General features: G+C 42.6%; 1 long non-coding RNA gene across 2 annotated transcripts in view; it reads right to left on the minus strand.

Moving 5' to 3' along the window:
* LOC122448581 overlaps window positions 1–24,616 on the minus strand; it is a 110,034-nt gene that overhangs the window by 44,309 nt on the left and 41,109 nt on the right. For both annotated transcript variants that reach the window (XR_006271677.1, XR_006271675.1), the window contains exon 3: window positions 704–743. This is a non-coding gene — a long non-coding RNA (uncharacterized LOC122448581). The remainder of the gene's footprint in view (window positions 1–703; window positions 744–24,616) is intronic.

The raw sequence follows: 24,616 nt of genomic DNA on the forward strand, positions 1-24,616 counted from the left end.
AAAACTCAGGGGGAACCCTCTGGTGGATTTGAGAAAAATGACCAGAAACATTCTTGTTGTGTTCATGTTTTTGGACTGGATTCTGCTTGGCCTTAGAAAGGAAATTCTGGCCTGGTTACAGCCTTAAATGGGTGCTCATTCCCTTGAACATTCATTGCAGCAATGCTTTTATTCTTACCCCCGTTTAGTTAATAAGAACACAGGCATCAAAGGCACCTAGACCTTGACTCCTGTTTACCTTGGCAACTACAGAGCCAGTGTTCAAAGGAAGACTTGTTTATTTCTAAGACACAGAATTCCCATTGGTAAAAAAGTCTGTCTAGAATTTATACATGGTAGGCACCTTTTTCCCTTTAACTATTACTTTTGTTTCCTTGGGAAAATGTCAAATTGCAAATGTGGATTGAAAAAAAAACATGGTAGGCCTTTCAGAATAGAGATCCCAAACTCTTTCCCAATATAAGTAATGAATCCGTCAATGATTCCTCACAATTAACAATCTCTGGTGGGAGGATTGTCACTGAACCCCAAGAACTGGGGGGTAGGTAGAGGGAGGTTGGGGGAAAGCCAGCAGAAAGGTGATCTGTGGACAGCACAGGGAGGCTGAGGCCTCTGGAGAGGAGGCCCTAGAAGAAAGAGACCTTCCTTCCATCTTTCTGAGACCTTAAGTGAGGCTGAGAAATTGTAAATAACCTTGTCTCACCTTTGTATTAGGGATATGATTGTCCTAGTATTCCAGATTCCTAGAACAGAGATCAGAAAATAGACAGAAAACCCTCAGTGAGTCAGTGAGCCATTCCCATGAAATAATATGTAATTAAATATTATCTATTCATTTTTTTCAACAGATACACGCCCACCGTATGAGGAACCATCCTAGATATCAATGAGAAAAAAATGATTTTTATGCCATACCAATCATACTATTAGGACACTAGTATAAACAAAGTGTATAAATAAGGTCATAATGGGGAGATCAGAATTCATAATTCTAGGAGTGATGGTTGAGCTAGGACTTCAAAGTGTTAGTCGTTCAACCATGTCCAACACCATAGACTGTACCCCACCTGGCTCCTCTGTCCATGGGATTCTCCAGGCAAGAATACTGGAGTGGGTTGCCATGCCCTCCTCCAGGGGATCTTCCCAATCCAGGGATGGAACCTGCATCTTCTGCATTGCAGGCAGATTCTTTACCATCTGAACCACAGGGAAGCCCTCAAGGATAACCATAGTTTTGCTGAACTAAAGAGCTGATTGTGGCAGAGTGCTGGCTGATCTGAAAATCCACCATCTGCTTCATCCTCAGACACAGCTGGACTACATTTCCCAGTCTCCCTTGCAAATGAAGTGTGGCCATGTAACTGAGTTCCCGCCAATAGGATGAGAGTGGGAGGGACCTGGGTCACTTTCAATCTTATTCATAAACATCTTCACTTCCTACCCAAGGTTCTCTTCCACCTTTCCTCAGGTAGGTTGGAGATGATCCCCAGCCCATCTTGGAAGTTGTCTATCAAGACAGAGCGAATTCAAATTATGAGCAAGTCCATGGTTAGTCTAGAATCTGAAGGACTGACAGGTGGAAGGCTGCTTCAGCAGCATGTCCAACCCCACAGTGGGTTACGTGAGCAGAAATAAATTTCTCATGTTTGAGTGGATGTGCCCTGTCTGTCTGTTGTGGAAGTCAGGCTTCCTTGCTGCTAAGATGCTGAAGACGCAGCAAGTGAGAAGTTGCACAGGTGCTAAGGGACCGGCTCGTCCAAGGATGCTCAGGCCAGGCAGTAAGGCAGCAACAGAGGAAGCAGAGCCCAGATCACACCCGCACTCAGGTTTGACTTTCCCCCAGGCTGGTGGTTCTCTACCAGGGGCAGTTTTGCACACCACCCCTGACTCCCAGGGAACATATGACAATGTCTGGAGACACTTTGGGTTGCTACACTAAGGTCGAAGGAGAAGGTGCCACTGACATATGTAGGTAGAGGTCAGGGATGCTGCCAACATCCTACAATGCACAGGACAGTGTCCTTCAATAAAGAATTATCTGGGTCAAAGGGACTGAGATGGAGAAACCCAGCTATGTCAACGGGGCGTCAGCAAAATTTCTTAAGAAGAGAGGACCATGATCATATTAGTGTTTCAGAGAGATTTCTGGTAACAACCTAGGGGAGTCATCAGACATAAGAAAAGTAATTCCATCCTTTGTTTCAGTTCAGTTCAGTTCAGCCACTCAGTCATGTCTGACTCTTTGCTTCCCCATGGACTGCAACATGCCAGGCTTCCCTGTCCCTTCCCACTCCTGGAGCTTGCTCAAATACACGTCCATCGAGTTGGTGATGCCATCCAACCATCTCATCCTCTGTCATCCCCTTCTCCTCCTTTGTTTATCACATACCTACCATACGTCAGACACCAGAGATACAAAGATCAGTAAGTAATAGTCCAGCTAGTCTCATAATAATGACTTTTATGAGACTTGGGGAAATTTGACCTCTAGCCTCAGGGCTCTGCCTCACATAGCAGCAGTATCTGTGGCCTTTTGTTATCAGTGAAGAGTCAACTAAAGTAAAACCAGAGAAGGTCCTGATCTAGATCTGTGGTTGAGGAGATGGAAAAGAGGAACGTATTAGAGAAATGTTTCAGAAATGAAATAAACCAGACTAGGTGTCAGAGTGGATGGAAAAGTTGACAGAAGTGGAAGCCAGTTCTGAGTAGATGGTGATGTTGACCAGAACATTAGAAGAACTGAATAGAGGCTGTGACGTGTACTCTTTCGGAGAGCTGTGAAAATCAGATTCCGCACAGAACGACTTACATAAGAAATAATAAGCATTTTAAAAGATGTTTAACTTCACTAATAAACACAGACAAGAAAGTGAAAGTTGCTCAGTTGTGTCTGACTCTTTGTGACCCCATGGACTCTACAGTCCATGAAATTCTCCAGGCCAGAATACTGGAGTGGGTAGCCTTTCCCTTCTCCAGGGGATCTTCCCAACCCAGGGATCGAACCTAGGTCTCCCGCATTGCAGGCAGATTCTTTACCAGCTGAGTCACAAGGGAAGTTCAATAAGCACAAAAATGGATAGTAAATCAAAATGCTCTTTTGAATCTTTCAGATTGGCAAAATATTTTAATCATTAATATCCCATGTTAGCCCTGATATGATGAAACAGGAATTCTCACACTCCTTTGGGAGACTGCATAAATCTATTAAACCTTACAAATGGAAAATTGACTGACACTTGAAAAAATATACATATTTCACTTCTAGGAATAAATTCTAATGAAATAATCAAATGAGTATAAAAAATGTATACATGCACCAAATTTTAACATAGTACTATTTATAGTGCACTGGAAACAAATGTCCATAAACAGGGGACTGGTTAAATAAATCCCAGTACTTTTTGAACTAATGAAAAACTACGCAGCTACTAAAAATAACATTCATTGACTGGAAAGATATTCACTGTTAATTATATTAACAAATTAGTAAAATTAATGTGACTAAAACTCAGCTTACTAAACAGCTTGTATAGTAGGTTCCCTTTTATGTTAAAAGTTAGATCATCTAATAATTTATATGGGTAGATTTTAAAAGGTAAAAATAGTTGCCTGTGGGCAATGAGGTTTTATGTGATTTTTCACTTTTTGATGAATACACACTTTTTGGTTATACATTTTATTGTCTGATCGTTTCATGAAAATTTTTCTTCAATGCAGCAGAAATAGCACAAGTCCTTTAAAAGGTAGGTTAAGAACCTTCAGCCTCTCTAAAGAAACAAAACCAAAAGACAATGGCCTATTTAATTGTTTGTGTTCAGACTGTTAGCCGTGAAGGCAAGTTCAAAGGACGGGTAACTGTATGCGCTGGTCCTGGGTTATGCCTGCCGTCCTGGCATAGCTATGAAATTGCTATATGATCATTCTAATCAAAGGAGAAATCTACAACTGTGTCACCACCTGATTTTTATCCTAAGAAACAGTTTTGCCAGTCTCCCAAAAGTTCTGTTTGCATCCCCAGACCTCTCAACCTTGCTACTCCAACCATTTCATATATTATTTACAGAGAAGGAGACCCAGCTAATATATCCTGCCCTTTGATTTCCTCTAGCCAGCCGCTGAAGGAATTTATCTTAGCCTTTACCAAAGACTAAATTGTATCATTAAGGCTTTCATCTAAATCCTGTTATTTTGACTTTTTGACTCACTTGGCACCCTCTGATATATAAAGTAGCAACAATTTCTACAATGAGCAACTCTATTTGTTCACCAGAAATTCTTTATATCCCTCAGACTTCTTCCCAGTTTCTTAATGGTTATATATTTGAAAATTTTAAAAATTGCCTGGCACGGTTTGAGTTTAACGGGAGCATTTAAACAGACCTTCCCTACAAAGCTTATCAGTTAGTTACTTAACCTCTATGAATAGGTTAAATATTTTCCACAGTATTTATATAAATATGATACCTGGTTTCAAGTTAAACCTAATAAAAAGGAAGTTATTCTTTACCTAAATTACTCCTGCTTCTTTTGGTTTCTATCTTCCCCTTCTTTATGACCACTTACTTGTCTAAGAAAGAAATTCACAAGGCAGATGTGGAAGTGTTGCCTTATAAATACAAGATGCCGCCAGTACACTGCTGTTGTCCTTGTTTTAGGGAAAGAAAAGGTGACTATTCCTTCAGGATGTATGCTTTGGCCGTGAAATTGAGGTCTCATATGAAGTCAAAGGACGATGTCAAGTTTAAAAACAACCTGGAAATAAAACAATCTATGTGCTGAATTCAGAGTGATGATGCGGAGGCTTGTGTGATACACAGAAAGCATCTCAGCGTGTTCTCAGCTCTCAACAAAGCCTGCCTTGTTCCCCTCATCTCCCAAAGGCTCCAAGCATACATACACTACAAACTCTTTGCCAACTGAGAATCGCGCCGCTAAGTGCTACATTCATTCCCACAGGCTATATTTATTCATTTTTCAACAAAAAGTGGCATATTGAATATGTATTCCTGGAAATTCCTGAAATCCATTCATTAGGTTTTCAGTCAGTTTCTCAGACACCTCCACATCCCAGGAGCCAACCCCAGCCAAGTCAAGCCCCAGATGCTCCATAATCAAATGCCTTTAGATCCAGCAGCCCGGCAAGAAAAAGGCGTTTAGGCCAAGATTGTGTGATGGTCCGTCATCACCTAGCCCTGCATGTCACCTTTTAGCTCACGATAAACCCAGTCCCCTAACTATGACACCACCCAAATTGTTGCTTCGTCCACGCGTCCTACGTCTTCTGCCTTCTATTTGTTTCCTAAACCCAGAATGGATGCCAATTAGACCAGGTTATGGCTGACTCACTCCTGTGATCTGGATCAGCCCTTGAAAGTAGGCAGGTGGGAGGGAGAAGTCTTAGGCCAGCAGGTCACCCATTGGTGACAGCTCACCCTTGACCATCTCCTCCAGCACACAGAACAGTGCATTATTTAGAGGATATTCAGCAAAGACCTTGACAGCTCAAAGGCCATTGCATACCCAGCACATTTTCCATATCTCAGTAAACAGGGAAAGAAACTCCCCTTGAAATGCATCTAAAATTGGGCAATTTCTCAGAATCATGGATGTAGTGAACAGGCTGGTGGCTGCCAGGGGTATTGAGGGAGGGTTGAAGTGGGAGGTTGGGATTAGCAGATGCCAACTATTGTATCTTGGATGGATAAACAACAAGGTCCTACTGTATAGCACAGGGAGCTATATTCAGGATCCTATGATAAACCATGATGGAAAAGAATATTTTTTTAAAAAAAGAATGAATATATATATATATGTGTGTGTGTGTAGAACTGAATCACTTTGGTGTACAGCAGTAATACAACATTGTATATCAATTATACTTCACTAAGTAAATAAATAAATCGGGCAGTTTCTAATAGAAGTAGAACAAAAAAACTAAACATTTCTTTTTTAAATCACATATCCTCATTGTAAAAAGTTCTATTCAGGGAAGACTACAGTTCCAGTGCTTTAACTTACCTATAAAACCATAAACACCACTAAATATAGAAAATAACATGTGACATTTCAAAGATCTCAGAGCTAATGTCTGGAAAAGCAATAGACACGTAGGGAATATTCCTTAAAAAAAAAAAAATTAGAGATAAATGAATTATCCAATGAACAAAAACAAGAGGGGGCAATCGAAATGTCATTATATGAATGGCCCACAGGGAAAGCACTGGGTTGGGAGTTAGGGGTCCTAGGTTTCAAGTCCTGCTCTGGGACCTGTATATGACCTTGAACAAGTAATTTAATTCCTATGGGTTTTATGTCCAATTAGACACTAGATTTGATTATTTCTAAAATCTCCCTTCTGCTTGAAGTTTACATTGTTCTATAAAAGACTGGATTTTACATTGAAACCCCTGTAACATCACAAAGAACTGCAAAGGATACCTTTCCCCTTCCTTCTAACCTGAAGCCCACAGGCTGTTTCTTAGATTAGCGAAGTGCCCAGGTGTTTGGCTGTTCTGGAAAATGCCTGAAACTTAGAGGCAGGGCTGCTCTAGAGCTGAGGAAACAAGGGTACAAATACTAACATGAAATGCTGCAACTCTCACTGAAAACTGCCATCTCCCAACAAAAGGAGAATTCACGCTTTCTCCTTAGCTTAGAGATCTTTCCCGGAAAAGAAAAATCGCCAGCAAAACAACAGCCGCTAATCAGTAGGCTCTAAACCAAATCTTTTTACAGCAGTGAGGGAGGTTCAGAGAAGCCTGGGCCTCACTCCGGTGGCCCCCAACCCCCCAGCATCCAGCACTTGCTCCAGGGGCTGTGAGGGACAGAGGCCAGCCCCCACAGCCTCCCCGCTCCCCAGTGTGGCTTCACATCATGGAGAAAGAGAAGGATTCTCCCTCTGCTCAAACCATAGCTCCTCTGACTCCAGCTCTTAAATCCAGTCTCATTCAGAAGCAACTAGAAAATGTAGTTGATACAGAGATTGATTCCAGACAAGAGACCCAGGTGAGGGTGGTGACCTTCTGTGAACCCAGAGCAAAGCAATGCCTTAAGCTATAACAGAAAGCGTGTCCTGGCTCAGTTGCTAAGTTGTGTCTGACTCTTTGCAACCCCATGAACCATAGCCCGCCAGGCTCCTCTGTCCATGGCATTTCCCAGGCAAGAACACTGGAGTGGGTTGCCGTTTCCTTCTCCACCAGAGGATCTTCCCAATCCTGGGATCGAACCTGAGTCTTCTCCATGGCAGGCGGATTCTTTACCACTGAGCCACCTGGGAAGCCCTCAACAGAAAGCGCTTGGGTTCAATAAAATGGCTATGCTTTGTAAGAACGGACATTATGGAACCATGGATTGGGCGAGTCTCAGAAGGTCTTGTGGATTTGGGTCGATCTGCCTCTGTCAGGAGGGATTTGAGAGCTTCTAATCACCAAATCCCAGCCCATGAATGGGGAAGCACCAACAGCTAGAAGACTTGCAGCCCCCAGCCCTACAGAGACAAGGAGGAGAAAGTCCACGCCTCTTTCTGCATCTCAGCTCAGTCAGGTGAGGTCCCTCCCACAGACAGGAGGGAGCCTGCATCTTTGGAGACCTGAGCATCCATTCTTCTCAAGGGCAGCCGACTTCTCGGGGGTGAGCCAGGAATAGGGTCTCACACTTCAGAGACAGAAGCTGCTGAGAACAGATATTCACTTTCCCTTCCACACCTGGTAGATGCAGAAACCAACCAACCTGCTCTTGAGCCAGAACCCTGGGCAAGGGGAGGAGGGATGCTGCCAGGTCATTGCACCAGGAACAGCTGAGACACAGGGGACAAACAGGCTGTTCTGATTATAAAATACTTACATGTCTTCCTGCTTCTTGGGTCTTTGAAGCATCTGTGAGTTCATTTCTAAGGATCGCTCTCTTGGTCTCTGTGATCTTTGTTCCCTGCTGTTTCCTACTCCCCCACCATCCACGACCACATCTTCCATGAAGTCCCCTATGGCTTCTGTCAATTAGAATCTTGCTCTGTGGCTGAAGCTCAGAGCCTGGTAGGGGGATGCCCGTGGGTATCTCATTGGTATTCTGCTGGGTAAAAGGCATACATCATTAGACTCAAGCTTTCCGAAGGGAGTCACTGAAAAATAAACTACCAGAGAAAGTGGCGTTTCCACGTGATGGGTAAACAACCAGATGTAGAAAGCAAAGAATCCATTCATAAATAAATAGTGGGAAAGGTCTGAGAGCCTAACCTCAGAACTCAGCTCTTTTCTCAGTTAACTGTAACACCAGCAAATACAACTAATATTTACTGAGCTCTTGCCACATGCTAGGCTCTATTCTAAGGTCCCCTTGCTTTAGTTCATTCAATTCTTTAATTCATTTAGCTCATAAGGGCAGTTACTGTGAATACCCCCATTGCACAGATGAGACAGTTGAAGCCCAGAGACCCTCACCTACCTCCCAAGATCCCACAGTTGGTAAATGATTGACTCAAAATCCAAACCCAGGCAACTTGACTCTAATTCCATTTACTTAGTCTTAAACTCCTACCCTACACAGCTCTAAAGCTGAAAGCTTGTAGACAGTCAGGGCCATGAGTTCAATGTTATCTGAAAATAAAGCATATTTTAATTTAAGCAGCTCCGATAATAGTTGACAATTGCATTGACATAAGGACAAATCCAGGTGGCACAGTAGTAAAGAATCCTCCTGTCAATGCAGGAGACGCAAGAGATGTGAGTTTGATCCTTGGGTCGGGAACATCCCCTGGGTTAGGAAATGGTAACCCACTCCAGTTTTCTTGCCTGAAAAATTCCATGCAACTGCGGGTTGCAGTCCCCGGGGTCGCAAAGAGTTGGACACAACTGAGCATGCACATTCTTCATTCTAAGGACAAATATATTACTATATATTTGTTATATATATATATAATATAATATACATATTACTATATATATATACTAAACATTTTCTTTGGCCTAAAAGTTCTTTTTTTTTTCCTTCTGACTTTAAAAGAAATGCAAACATTGTCACAGGCCCCTAAAAGTACAGTGGACTTCGGGCACTCTGCCTACCAGTGAAGAAGTCGGCCTTGGTGGCTGGTTGAAAATGGGGTCAATTTGTGGGGGGGAGGGGGTTACATCATTTCCTTACTTTAAGAGAAACTTAATTACAGAAACAGTGGAAATCCTGACCTTGTTTTATTATGCTTCACTTTATTGTACCTAGAATATACTGAATTTTCTACAAATTGAAGGATGGTGGCAATTCTGCCTCAAACAAGTCAGTTGGCACCATTTTTCCAACAGCATTTGCTCACTCATGTCTCTCTCACATTTTGATAATTCTTGCCACATTTCAAACTTTTTCATTATTGTTATATGTTATGGGGATTATGATCAGTGAGCTTATGTTATTACTGCAAAACAGATTATGACTGCCTGAAGGTTCAGGTGATGGTCAACATTTCTTAACAATAAAATAATTGTAATTAAGGCACACCCATTAGTTTTTTGGACATACTACTAATGCACACTTAACAGACTACAGTATAGTCCAAACCTAACTTTTATGTACACTGGGAAACCAAAAAATTCAAGTGACTCCTTTATTGCAGTATCCACTTTATTCTGGTGGCCCAGAACCAAAGTGGAAACACCTCCAAGATCTGGCTGGATACTCCTGGGGAGCGGTTGGTGGCAAAGAGAGAGAACAAACCCAAGCATTATAACTATTGATAATATTCACATGCCTTGACACATGCTTTGATGATGCCTTAAGAAAATGCCTCTGTATCTGTGATGACCCAAATGGTGACAAATGGCCTGATGAGTTCTGTGGAATTCTGATGCCATCATCCAGCCATGGGTAAAATTCACTCATCTCTCTTGATAGCTCAGTTGGTAAAGAATCCACCTGCAACGCAGGAGACCCTGGTTCAATTCCTGGGTTGGGAAGATCCACTGGAAAAGGGATAGGCTACCCATGCCAGGATTCTTGGGCTTCCCTTGTGGCTTAACTGGCAAAGAATCTGCCTGCAATACAGGAGACCTAGGTTCGATCCCTGGGTTGGGAAGATCCCCTGGAGAAGGGAAAGGCTACGACTGCAGTATTATGGCCCGGAGAATTCACAGAGTAGGATACAACTGAGTGACTTTCACTTTTCTTTCTCTGGTTCCTCAGTTGTCAAATGACATGATCAGTTCAGTCAGTTCAGTTCAGTCACTCAGTCGTGTCCAACTCTTTGAGACCCCATGGACTGCAGCATGTCAGGCCTCCCTGTCCATCACCAACTCCCGGAGTTTACTCAAACTCACGTCCATTGAGTAGGTGATGCCATCCAACCATCTCATCCTCTGTCGTCTCCTTCTCCTCCCACCTTCAATCTTTCCCAGCATCAGGGTCTTTTCAAATGAGTCCGTTCTTTGCATCAGGTGGCCAAAGTATTAGAGTGACATGTAAAAGTCTGTAATTCAGAAGACTGCCGTGGGGACCAAATGAAGTAACGCAAGTGGAGCCTCACATGTCCTCTGCACATTAACACGGGACAAACGTCAGCTGTAACGGTCAGGGCCGCCATGTTACTCTCACCACTTCTCCACAGCCCCTGTCACCACGGCCACCCACTGGAGGCCACAGAGGAACTATTCTGATTTGGAACTTACCTGGCTGGGTAAGAGGTCTGTGACCACACCTGTATACATCTCAGGTGAGAAGTTTAAGGCCAATTCTAAACATCTGACTCCTATATATCATAATTCATAAAACAACCAACAGATGATAGAAGTGATAAGAACACACAAAAACCATTTTAAAAAATAATAAAGGAAGAAAGGACTTCCCTGGTGGTCCAGTGGTAAGACTCCATGCTCTTAATGCAGGGGACCTGGGTTCAATCCCTGGTTAGGGAGCTAGATCCCACATGCCACAACTAAGACCCAGCACAGCCAAATAAGGAATAAAAAAATCAAATAAACACTTTTTAAAAAATAAAGAGAAGCCCATAGAATAGAGCCACGTATTAAAGCAGCCATGGCCTAAGGAGGAAACAACCTCTGGGGAAAACATATATGTGTATGTGAGGGTACTCACATGCTCAAAACTAAGTTACACAAACCAGGACTAGATACAACCCAATGAGACTGCAATCCCACTAAGTACAACTGAACAAGAGCCACTCACAGCTCCAGAGGCAACGACAATTTTTTATCAAGTAGAATCACAGGGGAAGAAAGGGAAAAGTAGAAAATTTAGTCTGTTGTCACAGATATTTGAAGTTTTAGAAAACACATCCTAACCCCAAGGAGTAACTCACTATTCAAGAGGTAATTCAAGAAACTGCCAGAGTGTTTGAGAAAGAAGTAAAGTAAAAGGGCAGGAATTCTACCCTGGGAACAGCCAGGAAATCTTGAAACAACGTATTCATGTCCTGAGGGGAGAAACTACCCCTTAATTTGAAAGAGGCGCTTGCAGAGAAAGGAGAGCTAACAGATAAGGGTGGGGGTGAGGCTGGGATGAAAGGGTCCGAGTCAGCGAGAGCACTGACACAATTGTCTGTTGGGAGGCAGGCCTGTTCCCACAAGAAGGGACGTTGTCATGGCACCAGCACAGGATAAGACACGACTCAGCGCTGCCCAGGTACCCCTGCTCCTGCCCTCTGTTACCCCTGAAACCGGAGCCGTGTTCTGTAGGAAACAACAGAAATGGGGTGAAAAGTGTGAAGCTTGAGCCGCCTGGCACTCTGGGCAATTGGAAGAGAGTGGAGCTGGCAGATGCGGTAAGATGATCTGGGGGAAATACTTGTTTTTTTATTTAATTTTTATTTTATATTAGAATATAATTGACTTACAATGTTGTGTCAGTTTCAGGTGTATAGCAAAGTAATCCAGTTATATAATACATGAATGTGTATATTAAATATGCATTCTTTTTCAGATTCTTTTCCCACAGAAGTTATTATAGAATATTAAGTAGAGTTCCCTATGCTAAACAATGGGTCCTTGTTGGTTATTTATTTTATGTATAGTATGTAGTGTGTGTATACTAATCCCAAACTCCTAATTTCTCCCTCCCCCCGACCTTTCCCATTTGGTAACCCTAAATTAGTTTTCTATGTGTGTGAGTCTGTTTTGTAAAATAAGTTCATTAGTAAAATAAGTTCATTTGTATCATTTTTTTTTTTAGATTCCACATATAAGTGATATCATATGATATTTGTCAATGCTTATTTTAAAAAGAAAAGGAGATTCTTTGATCCCAACGTATCCCAGTGTGAAGCCCAAGCCGGGGTGGGAGGGCTGGGAGTTGCCCCTGGAGGCCCCCACCAGCTGGAGGGAGAACCTGTCAGGCCCTTAGGAAAGGGATTTGCAGTGTTCCAAGGCCAGACGGAGGGGGCTGAAACCTAATGGCACCTTTCCCCACTGATAACTCGCACCCCAAGGGGACGAGACAATGTCCTGTGGGGCTGGTGGGAAGAAAAGACAGAAAGGAAGCACCAGCCCTTCATCCAGCCGAGCTGTTGAGACACACTTGACATCATGCCACCACCCTGGTCCTGCCCTCACGATTTCTCCCTGGACCGTGATGGTGATGGCCTTCTTCAACACATCCTCCGCACCACGACTTAAGCCTCCTCCCACTTGCAGTCTCTCTGCCACCCTACCTGCCACCAGGCACTCCTGCCAAGGCTCCCATCTGAACTCCCAGCTTTCCTGCTTCAGAATCTCCAATGACTCCCGTGGTCTACGCGGTCAGCAAGCTATGCGGACCCAACCCGGCCTGTAAGTTATGAATGGTTTCTAACTTTCATGTTTAAAGATCTGTAGAAGAAAAAAAATAATAACATGTGACAGAGATGTCTGTTGCCTGCCAAGCCTGAAATACTTACTCTCTGGCCCTTCTCAAGATTTGTCATCCCTTATAACTTTGGTGATGAACAAAAAAAGTCTGCATGTGCACGAGATCGTCCACGATCAGATGCTAACTCATTGGTCAAGCTTCACTCACAGGCTGAAAGCCCTCTGAGGCCAGCCATTGACTTGCTCAGGGACACACTCTCTAGAACCAGGTTGCTTCATCCAACCTCTTGCCTGCCCTGTGTAGCTACATCTCTGAGGGCCAGCTCCCCTGGACAGTAGACTGTGGCTACTGGCTTTGCAGCCCCAGGCCTGACATATTGTCCACACACCACAGGTATTTCCCTTGTACAGCAAGTCCCCTTGGGTTCAATCGCTGAGTTGGGAAGATCCCTGGAGGAGGGCATGGCAACCTACTCCAGTATTCTTGCCTGGAGAATCCCCATAGACAGAGGAGCCTGGTGGGCTGCAGTCCATGGGGTCGCAAAGAGTCAGACACAGCTGAATAAGCATAACACAGCAAGTCCCCTACATACATACAAGTTCCTTTCCAAGGGAGTGTTGTAAGTCCAGTTTGTTTGTAAGTCCAACAAAATTAGCCTAGGTACCCAACTAATACAATCAGCTATATAGTACTGTACTGTTATACTTTTCACACAAATAATATGCAAAAAAAAAAACAAACACAAAGAATAAAACAGTTTTAATCCTTGAAAAGTACAGTACAGCAGTTGGCATACGGGAACACATTCGCATCTTTGAAAGTTCACAGCTTGTAGAGGACTGTCTGCATTTGTTACCAAAGAGGAATTCATCTCATGTATGTCAATCTCTATTTTCTCATCTTTAAAAGAATTTTGAACTCAATGATTTTTAAGCCCTCGTGGCTCTGAAGTGACATGATCCTATAAGAAATAGATTTTAAGCTAAATGTGAACTAGAAAAAAATGTCTTGCCTGTGTCTCCTCAGAGAATTTCAGAAACTAGTGTTATGATTTACAATAGCCAACACATGGAAGCAACCTAAATATATATGAACAGCTGAATGGATAAAGATAATGGTACATATATACAAGGGAATACTACTCAGCCATAAAAAATGAAATAATGCCATTTGTAGCAACATGGATTGATCTAGAGATGAGTGAAGTAAGTGAAGTTAGACAAAGACAAATATAATATCAGTTATGCATGCATGCTAAGTCACTTCAGTCTTGTCCAACTCTTTGAGACACTAATGAGTATAGCCCACCAGGCTCCTCTGTCCATGGGATTCTTCAGGCAAGAATACTGGAGTGGGTTGCCATGCCCTCCTCCAGAGGATCTTCCTGACCCAGGGATCAAAACTTTTTATGTCTCCTGCACTGGCAGACAGGTTCTTTACAGGAGTGCCACCTGGGAAGCCCCATAATATCTGTTATATGTGGAATCTAAAAAAAACATCATACAAATGAACTTATTTGCGAAACAGAAAGAGACTCTCAGACTGTGTGCTTTCTCTCAATCCTGCCCACAGCCATCTGCAAGGCTCACGCTTACCACACTGGGGGGTGCCCATGGAGTGCCAACCATGGGGTAAGGGTGTGCAGGGTGAGATGAGTGCAGTGTTTGGGGTGCCCATGGGCCAGTTGGGAGGATCTGCAGTCAAGGTGTCCCTGATAGCTCCAGAGTGGGCTTCCTGATGGGAGTCAAAAGAGAAGTTCATGAGGTTCTCCTACCCCAAGCCAGCCTGCTGTCCTCCCAGCACCCCCCGCAGTGGTACACGCTCATCAGCATCGGCGATGGTGGGGGAGAGAAGTAGGCGGTGCCCCTTGGAGCTGGGGAAACCTGGTGCTCACTGACAAGGTCCTCTGGGCTCTGGGCTGTACCACCTCGTGGGGGAGGGGTCACAGGTGACATGGGGCTTCCTCCTGAGACAGGCTGTGACCTGGGACCCTTTGCTGCAGTGCTTGCACCTGGACAGAGGAGATATTTGTCTCCTCCAGCAACAAAATACAAAGAAACTTAAAAGGGACTAAAAATCACCGCGTGCATGTGCAATGAATGAAAAGACACACACAGACCAAAAAGAGCCCAACTGCCACTTCAGAGGAGGCAGGAGCCACAGCAGGGTGTCGGGAGCTGAAGCAGGGTACGGCACACATGCCCCTTGCACGCAACACCGCCAAAGGGGTGGGCAAAACACCTAAGCCACCTCTCCAGGCTGAGCCCTGAATCCACCCCGCCCTCACCTCGTATAAGGGACACACTTGCCCCACCTAAGGGACCAAGGAAGGGCACCTGTTACTGGTTCTTACCGCCCTCCACCCCGCCCACCTTAATTCCTTATCTGACCTTTCATCAATTTCTGTTGATGAAGGAGGCCAAGCATTTTGGTCAATAACACTCTTAGCCCCTTCAGTGCATCCGATCTCACGCGGGATCTTCTCCATTGCCCTCATCAGACCCCAACAAAGGCCCCCTCGTCTGTGGGTGATGGTCAACATCAGTATTCTTTGAAAGATGGGAGAAAACTCCTATTCCATCATTTTGATGGTGCCCTTGTCTGTAAGTGACATTTACATGTCATCTAGGACCTTCTTTCACCTGACACTTGCCTGACCCAATGCCCACAAAGGCTCAAGAGTACCAAGCCTAGGTTTTCTTCCATCCTGTTTTTACTTCCATCATAAAGACACATCTTTGGGGCTTATTGGCAACATGCCAAGGAAAGTCACTTCAATGTTTTAACCTGTCACCGTACCTCTACACAAGGATCCCTCCTTGAACTAGAGAACGTGGCCCAGGGGAACCAGGGCCACAGCAGCACCTGCCACTGGCAGCCTCTGCCTTCTAGAAACAGTCCTAGGCATGTCTTCCTGGGGGCAGCCGCTCCTGTCCAGGTTACAAAGCCCTGAAAGGTCAGCCAGCGTCCCTCAGTCATCACCCCCTGCCAGAGAGGGCACTGAGCTTGTGCTCTGTGCTGGCCTAGCACCCTCTCTACGTGGTATGCCCCAAGGGCTTCCCCAAAGCAAGAAAATAATTCCCCAAATTTAAAAGGGAGAAGGACCAGCTTTTTAAAAAAATCTTGACTCTTGCTGACCTAGATACTAGAGTGAGCTATGAAAGAAATAGAAATTTAAAGTTGTGATTTAAAAAAAAAAAAACATTTCTGGGAAATACAAAGATAATGTGGTACATATGAGGTGTCTAAGAAAAAAAAACTAATTCACATCTGTTTCATGATCAGGAAACTAAGCTTAGGGAGGAAGGTTAGGGACTTATTAAAGGGCATATGTTATCCAGGATGGAAATTGTATTTTTATATAATGTAAATATATACACATAATGATATATATTTATTCACATATAAATATAGTATATTTTATACATACAAACATAATTATATATTTATATATAAATATAGAACTGTGTTTACACATGCAAATATATACATATAATTACATATTTTATAGAGAGATAATAAATATGTATTTTATATATTACATATATAATTCCCAAGCTAGTGTTTACATAATGTGAAAGTCACTCAGTCATGTCCAACTCTTTGCGACTGCATGAACTGTATAGTCCATGGAATTCTCCAGGCCAGAATACCAGAAAGGGTAGCTTTTCCCTTCTCCAGGGGATCCCCCCAACCCAGGTCTCCCATATTGCAAGCGGATCCTTTACCATCTGAGCCGCAAGGGAAGCCCCTGTTTATACAATGCTAGGCTATCTTTAGGTTTTCCCAGGTGGCACTAGTGGTAAAGAACCTGCCTGCTTATGCAGGAAATGTAAGAGATGTGGGTGGAGTCCCTGGTGTGGGAAGATCCCCTGGAGAAGGAAATAGCAACCCACTCCAGTATTCTGGCCTGGAAAAGTACAATGGGCAGGGGAGCCTGGCAAGCTACAGTCCATTGGGGTTGCAAAGAGTCGGACAGAACTGAGCATAGTACACAGCAGGCTATCTTTATAGACAGAGTCATGGATTGGTTTTCCCTAGTTGGTCTGTTGATAAAACTTGATGAAGACACTGCACATTCTGTCTCTGAGAAGCTTAACTTGAATGAGACAGACAATTTAAACAAGGTCCAAGGTGGGTGATGGATGATCCTTGATAAACACGTGAATATATAGACATCTCTCATTATCCATTCCATGGGCAGATATGTCAGTCAGAAAAATTAAGAGCAACAAATGATGGAAAGGACAGGCCATATCTTTGGCTGAATGGCAGGAAAGTCATCCAACCCTAGCATCAGGGAGGGACCATTGGAATTCAGCTAGAAACTGGGGAGGTTCCCCGTGGCCAGTGCTCAGGATAGTTACCTCCAGCTGAGGACTCAACAGTGAAGTACTTCTGTGGTTTGTATTCCAAATCATCCCAGTCCTCCACATACAAAAATGTTTGGAAAAAAAAAAAAGTCAAAAATCAAAGTTAATTTACACAACACAGAGAAAACCCAAATGTACCGAAACTGTATAACATTTTCTTTTATGAAGAAAGACCGCTTCAAGAGACAGATTCTGCAGTAATCCGTTCTGACTGCTAAGACGATTAAACAGGCGGGAGTGCTGTGCAGAGGAAGGGCTGTGGACCGGATCCTCTCCCAGGGAGAGGGAGAAATCACAGAGATGTTCCATAAATCTCTTCTCGTAATTTGAAAACCAGAAGGAGATAACTGAGTGACAGCCCCAACCATGCCTGTCTAGGCGGTGACTAAGCCACGGCCACCGTCTCGCCAATCAGAGGGAGGGAGGCTCCCTTCTCTTTCCATGAGGTTATAGTCATTTATCCCCCGAATATTATCACCTGATCTGGTATCATCAGATGATTCTGCTCCTGGCTAAAACAAGGAGCGATGGGTCTTGCTCTGCCCCAGAAAGACACCCCCACTGCTTCCATGGTGAACTAAACCAAACAGGCTTGGACGCCACCCCAGACACCAACTTTCAGCCAGGGATGCTCCGCCAGCCCTTGCAACCAAGACCAGTTTTCTTCACTGTGTACTGATGTCTGCAAGCAGATCCAGGCACGAGGAGGCAGATGGTGCTTTCAGATGCTCTTCTCAGGGGTCCACCTGTCTGCCCTCAGAGAATGTCCTCTGTAACTGCAGCCCAAGTGATGGACAATAACCCTCTCCAAGACCCAAGCCCCAAAGCCAAGCTTCGCTGATTATTTGACTCTCTCGTCACTAATGTGTTCTGTCTCGGCCTTTCTGCCTCAACACGAAAAGATGAGGGCTGTCCCTGTCCTATTCCAGCTCATCCCCTCAGAGTCTTCCAGAGTCAGAAGGATTTTCCACTTTCAGAGAGCCAACTCAATCTGTTGACAGAGTTTTCAAAGATAGCAGAAATTTTTTCTTTTTTTGACCCAGAGCCACTATCAGTCACAATTGTTAAACTTGAGATTACTTTAGAGTTTTCACTGCCACCTAAAAAAAAAAAAAAAAAATCACAGTACAAGTACCCATGCTTGAAAAAATGGAATTTGCTCTTCCAAGAGTTACTTGCCTAGATAGTTTTCAACCATGACTGATTTTCTCAACTCCTCGCTAGATTTCAAGCATTCTGTGTTCATTTCCTCATCTTCATGCCTTTCCAGCACCATTTCTCCTGCTAAATGGGGGAGATTTTTTCATACAATCCCACCTGATCTTCAAGAGACCCCTGACTCTCTCAGCATGTTGTCGATACCCTGGTGTACACTTCACCTGCATCTCTCATCTTTCCTCAGATTCTACCTAGACTGTGCCTGGCTTTTCATGTGACATGAGGATCTATCTTATCTAAAATTAGGTTATAAATTCCTTGAGGACAAAAATGTTCGTTTGTCACCTCTTTCATATGCAAGTCCCTGCCTCCTACTGATGACCATGTACCCTCACATGTGAAAAATTATGTTTAATTTTTTTTGGACTGCACCACACAGTATGTGGGAACCCTCATACCCTGCATTGGAAGTGTGCAGTTCTAACCAGTGGGTCACCAGGGAAGTCCCTACATTTCTTTTTAAACTTGAAATTACTCCAAACAAGAAAACAACAAAAACAAGAGAGTGCTGGTGATCCTTGTCAGTTTATACTTCATTCCAAGGAAATTGATTTAAAGCCACTCTTTTATTTTTTTTCTGCTGGTCCAGCATTTAGGGAAATTTTTATGCAAAGCATGAGATCCAGAGACTGGGGAAAATGATTCACTTCCCAAGCAGCTGATATTCTAACCTCGTCTCTCTCATACCTGATCAGTGCTCAGAAAGGTGTGCTTTTATCATCAGAATAGTAAATGTTTCATTGACTCATCACTATGTACCCAGTACTAGGTACCATGCTAAAGAAATTTACGTGCATGAATTCACTGAATCCTCACCACAATCCAAGATAGGAAATGTGATCACCCTCATGTTACAAATGAACCAACCCTGAGATATGAAAATTGAATACCTTGTCCAAGCTCATGCAGACCTGCACTGGATACAGCAAAAATGCAAACCCTAGATTTGTCTACACCATTGCTACTCACCGCCGTCCCTTGACTGGCAGCCTATTGCACACGTTAGAATGCAAATTCTCACTCCCGCCCTAGACTCACTGAATCAGAAGCCTTAGAGTGGGGCCCCACAATATGGGCTTTAGTAAAGTCTCAGGTCATTCAGATAGGGAGTTAGCAAACTTTTTCCTATAGGTCTAGATGGTAAACATTTTGGAACTGCATGCCATAAGAGTCATAGAGGAGACATAAACAAAGGGATGTGACAGGGTTCCAGTAAAAGTTTATTCAGAAAATCAGATGGCCAGCCATGGGGCTGCAGTCTGACTACCCCAGTAATTCTCGTATAAGAGGTGTTCTGAGGATAGTTGAGCAAAACGTTACCTTATTAAAGTGAAGTCGCTCAGTCGTGTCCAACTCTTTGTGACCCCGCGGGCTGTAGCCCACCAGGCTCCTCCATCCAAGGGATTCTCCAGGCAGGAATACTGGAGTGGGTTGCCATTTCCTTCTCCAGGGGATCTTCCCGACCCAGGGATCAAACCCAGGCCTCCCACATTGCAGGCAGACGCTTTAACCTCTGAGCCACCAGGGAAGCCCAATTACCTTGTTAAAGATGGGTCATATTAGAATTGATCTACAATGTCATGTAAGTTTCAGGTGTACACCACAGTGATTCAGTAATACACGGACATGTACATCTACTATTTTTTGGATTCTCTTCTCTTACAGATTATTACAAAATTGAGTATAGTTCCCTACGCTATACAGTAGGCCCTTGTTCATTATCTTATATATACATATATAAGATATATATATATATATAAAAGTGAAAGTTGCTCAGTCGTGTCCTGACTTTTTGCAACCCCATGGACTATACAGACCATGGAATTCTCCAGGCCAGAATACTGAAGTGGGTAGTCTTTCCCTTCTCCAGGGGATCTTCCCAACCCAGGGATCGAACCCAGGTCTCCTGCACTGAAGGTGGATTCTTTACCAGCTGAGCCACAAGGGAAGCCCAGGAATACTAGAGTGGGTAAGCTTTTCCCTTCTCCAGTGGATCTTCCCGACCCAAGAATTGAACGGGGGTCTCCTGCATTGCAGAAGGATTCTTTACCAAATGAGCTATATATACATATACATATATATATATATACATATACAATATATATATATTAGTGTGTATGTGTTAATACTAACCTTCTAGCTTATCCCCTGCCCCCTTACCCTGTTGGTAACTGTAAGTTCATTCTCCTAAATCTGGGAGTATGTTTCTGTTTTATAAATAGGTTAATTTGTATCTTTTTTTTTTTTTAGATTCCACATATAAGTGACATTATATGATATTTGTCTTTGTCTGGCTATCTTTATCTCTAATCTCTAGGTCCATCCATGTTGTTGCAAATGGCATTTTTATGGCTGAATAATATTCCACTGTATATATGTACTGTGTCTTTTTTATCTATTAATCTGTCAGTGGATACTTAGGCTGTTTCCATGTCTTGGTTAACTGTCAATAGGGTGCATGTATCTTTTTGAACTACAGTTTTCTCTGGGTAATATGCCCAGGGTCCTTCAGCAACTCTATTTTTAGTTTTTTAAGGAACCCTACAGTGGCTGCACAGGGAAGGAAATGGCAACCTGCTCCAGTGTTCTTGCCTGGAGAATCCCAGGGACGGCGGAGCCTGGTGGGCTGCCGTCTATGAGGTCGAACAGAGTCGGACACGACTGAAGCGACTTAGCAGCAGCAGCACAGTGGCTGCACACATTTACATTCCTACCAACATTTTAAAAGTTTTAATGAACAAAGTTTAGAGTCATTCAGAAAAACATTTTATAAAATTATGTCAATCTTCTTTTCAATTAACTTTCCCAGTGAAAAAGTGTAAGAATGTTTTTGGCAAGTTGAATGTACTACAGATGACAGATTAAAGCTTTTTTGTTGTTGTTTAATAGACTTTAAGCTTCAAGTTCATTTAATAAAGTCTCTAGCCCTAAATGCATTTTCAATAGAAGTTTTAATAGAACTATTTTGTAAATTAAGGGAATACTTGTGTGTGATTTTAAAAAAATTCAAGCTATAAAGAAAGAAATTAAAGTTTAATTAACTCACCTTCCTTATGTCTATCCTCACATCCATTCACCAGAAGTGACAGTTGTGACACAGTGTCTATGAAGTACAATAAAACAAAGTCTCAGTGTGTGTGTGTGTGTGTGTGCATGCTCAGTCATGTCCAACTCTCTTCGACCCCATGGACTGTAGCCCTCCAGGCTCCTTTGTTCATAGGATTTTCCAGGCAAGAATACCAGATTGGGTTGCCATTTCCTTCTCCAGGGTATCTTCTCAACCCAGGAATCATCTGCCTGTATTTAAATATTATTCCAGGAATACTTAAATAATATGACTGAACCCACAGAAAAGGAAAAGTAACTGATTCTATGTCATAAACCATGGCCACTTTAAGGAGAATGTTCCAAACTCCCAGGTCATGCTCAGCTTCTGCTGTTTCTTCTACTTCATCTCACACTCACTTACTCCTTTTTTGTTTTTCCTCAAGCAAAACTTCTTCAGTATTTTTTTTTTCCATTTGGGTACCTGGTTATGAAACTTTCTGAGATTTTGCTTGCCTGAGAATGTCTTTATTTTGCCCTCATCTTTGGTTGATAGTCTAGCTAGGTATAGAATTCTATGTTCAAAATCAGGTGTTGGCAAACTATGGCCCACTGGTCAAACCCACCCTTTACTTGTGTTGGTAAATGAAGGTTTGCAGAAACACAGCCATGCTCATTTCTTTACAGACATTATGGCTGCTTTTGTGCTACACTGGCAGAGCTGAATAGTTACAAAAAAGACCACCCAACCCACAAATGTGAAATATTGACTGTCTTTCCCCTTAAAGGAAAAGTGTGTCTACCCTTATTTAAAATCATTATAACTCAGGATGTTGAGATTCTGCTTCATTGTTTCTTGCTGATGAGAACTCTGAGGGCTCTGAGTTATTGTCTTATGTTGTTGATGTCAGTATGATTATTAAGCAGCTTGCTTTTTTCTCTTTGGAGGCTCTTTAGGCTTTCTCTTTATCTTTGTATATACCTCAAGTATCACCAGGCTTTATTTTTAATTTATCCTTTTTAGTACTTAGTGGAAGTTTTCCAATTAAATATTCATGTCTTCCTTTACATAAGATGATTTTCCTCTACTTTTTTTTTTTTTAATCCCCTTCATTTTCTCTGTTAGCTTTTCTTTTCCTATGAGAAGGTTATTGAACATCTGGTCCTATGCTCATACTTGTTAATTCTTCATTTATCATTTTTGTCTTTTTGCTCTCCATGCTGAAAAATTTCTTTTATTTTTCTTCCAAGATATTTCTTTAGTCATGTCCAACATATTTTTCAATCCGGTTGTTGATTTATAATTTTAGCAACCTTATTTATTTTTTTTTTTTAATTTGCAACCTTTTATTTTAGACTAGAGCCAGTTAACAACGTTGTAACAGTTTTGGGTGCACAGCAAAGCTGCTCAGCCATACATCTACATGCATCTATTCTCCTCAAAGCTCCTCTCCTATCCAGGCTGCCACATAACATTGAGTAGAGTTCCCTGTGCTATACGGTAGGTTTTTGTTGGTTATCCACTTTAAATATAGTCATGTGTACATGTTGATCTAATATCTCTTATATCCCTTCCCTCCTGGTAACTACTAGTTCATTCTCTAAGTCTGTGAGTCTGTCTCTGTTTCGTAAACACACTTATTTTAATTATCAGAAGCCCTTCTGATTTTCTGATTTCTCTTGTGTCAACAATTCATTCTTATTTTAAGGATTAGGATCATCCTGAATTACTCTAAGAATGGTGAAAATAATTTTTAAAGTTCTTTTTAGCTTTCTGAGTTCTGTTTTCTTCTACTGGTTACTCTATATGTTCATATTAATCCTTCTCTTTCATGAACTCAGTATTGTCTAATATCCGGTGTTATACCTATGGCTGAAGGACAAAACTGACCAGCACAAAAATATTGTTCCTCAGAACTCTGTTAAATGAGGGAGTTCTGTGAAGACACTGGGTGAATAGAAGTATTGATGGGCAGGATTCCCTATTGTATGAAGCAAGCAATCAGAGACCTCCCCACCCAGAATTGCTCAGGGCATGAAAAACTTAAGCAGAGATGTCTGGGCAAAATGTCCTTATCCCAGTAATTGCTACTGAAACCCAGCTTTTTGCTTTTTGCTTTTTTCTCCAGCTTTTTTCTTTAGGCCAAGTACCCACACACCTCTACGGTTCAGTCTTTAGAGGTTATTTGATTTTATCCACGCAACACAATTTGTCCATGTTTGTTCTGAAACTGAGGAGTGGAAGAAGGAAGAGCAGGGAGGAAGTTCTAGTTGAAGAAGGGTATCCCAAAGATCTGAATTCAGACTGTTAAATAAACACTCTAACAAGCATCCTCCCCCACTCCCCATGCATTCTTGTCCTTCGTGTCTGATAGCTCCAAGCTTGGAGCTTCTCCAGCCCACTCTTATCTCTGGAATCCCCCTCTCGGTTTTTTTCTTTTGTTTGCTTTTCATATAAGTCCATCTGCTTTCTATCTACTAGCATTTATTCACACCCTGTGGTTCCTTTATTGATGTCCAGATTGTTGTGGTTTCACTAGATAGAATTATGGATGGACAAACAGACAATGGCCAGTTAACCATTTAGTCTGTCAATGGGACCTTGAGAAAGGGTGTAGTCTGATTCATATGCTCTTAAACAAGACATTCAGCAAAGTTTAAAGCATATAAAGTTGTTTAGGGGGGACCATCTTTACCTTTCCCTCCTTCCACCCTGTCCAAGCATATTTTCAGGAAATTATAGGATAAATACACATATGATGAATATATTATCTAAGAAATACTTCTTTCAAACATTAAACACATGCACACAGAAAGATAATGGGAAATTTTAGAAGCTAAATTTTTTTTTCTATTTTTTGAATTTTTAATTGGAGGATAATTGCTTTACAATGTTGTGTTGGTTTCTGCCATATAGCCACATGAATCAGCCATCAGTTCAGTTCAGTTCAGTCGCTCAGTCATGTCCAACTGTTTGCCACCCCATGAATCGCAGCATGCCAGGCCTCCCTGTCCATCACCAACTCCCAGAGTCTACTCAAATTCATGTCCATCGAGTCAGTGATGCCATCCAGCCATCTCATCCTCTGTCATCCCCTTCTCCTCCTGCCCCCAATCCCTCCCAGCATCAGGGTCTTTTCAAATGAGTCAACTCTTCACATGAGGTGGCCAAAGTGTCGGAGTTTCAGCTTCAGCATCAG

This window comes from Cervus canadensis, chromosome 10 (assembly GCF_019320065.1).
Source record: "Cervus canadensis isolate Bull #8, Minnesota chromosome 10, ASM1932006v1, whole genome shotgun sequence".
NCBI classification, from domain to species: domain Eukaryota; kingdom Metazoa; phylum Chordata; class Mammalia; order Artiodactyla; family Cervidae; genus Cervus; species Cervus canadensis.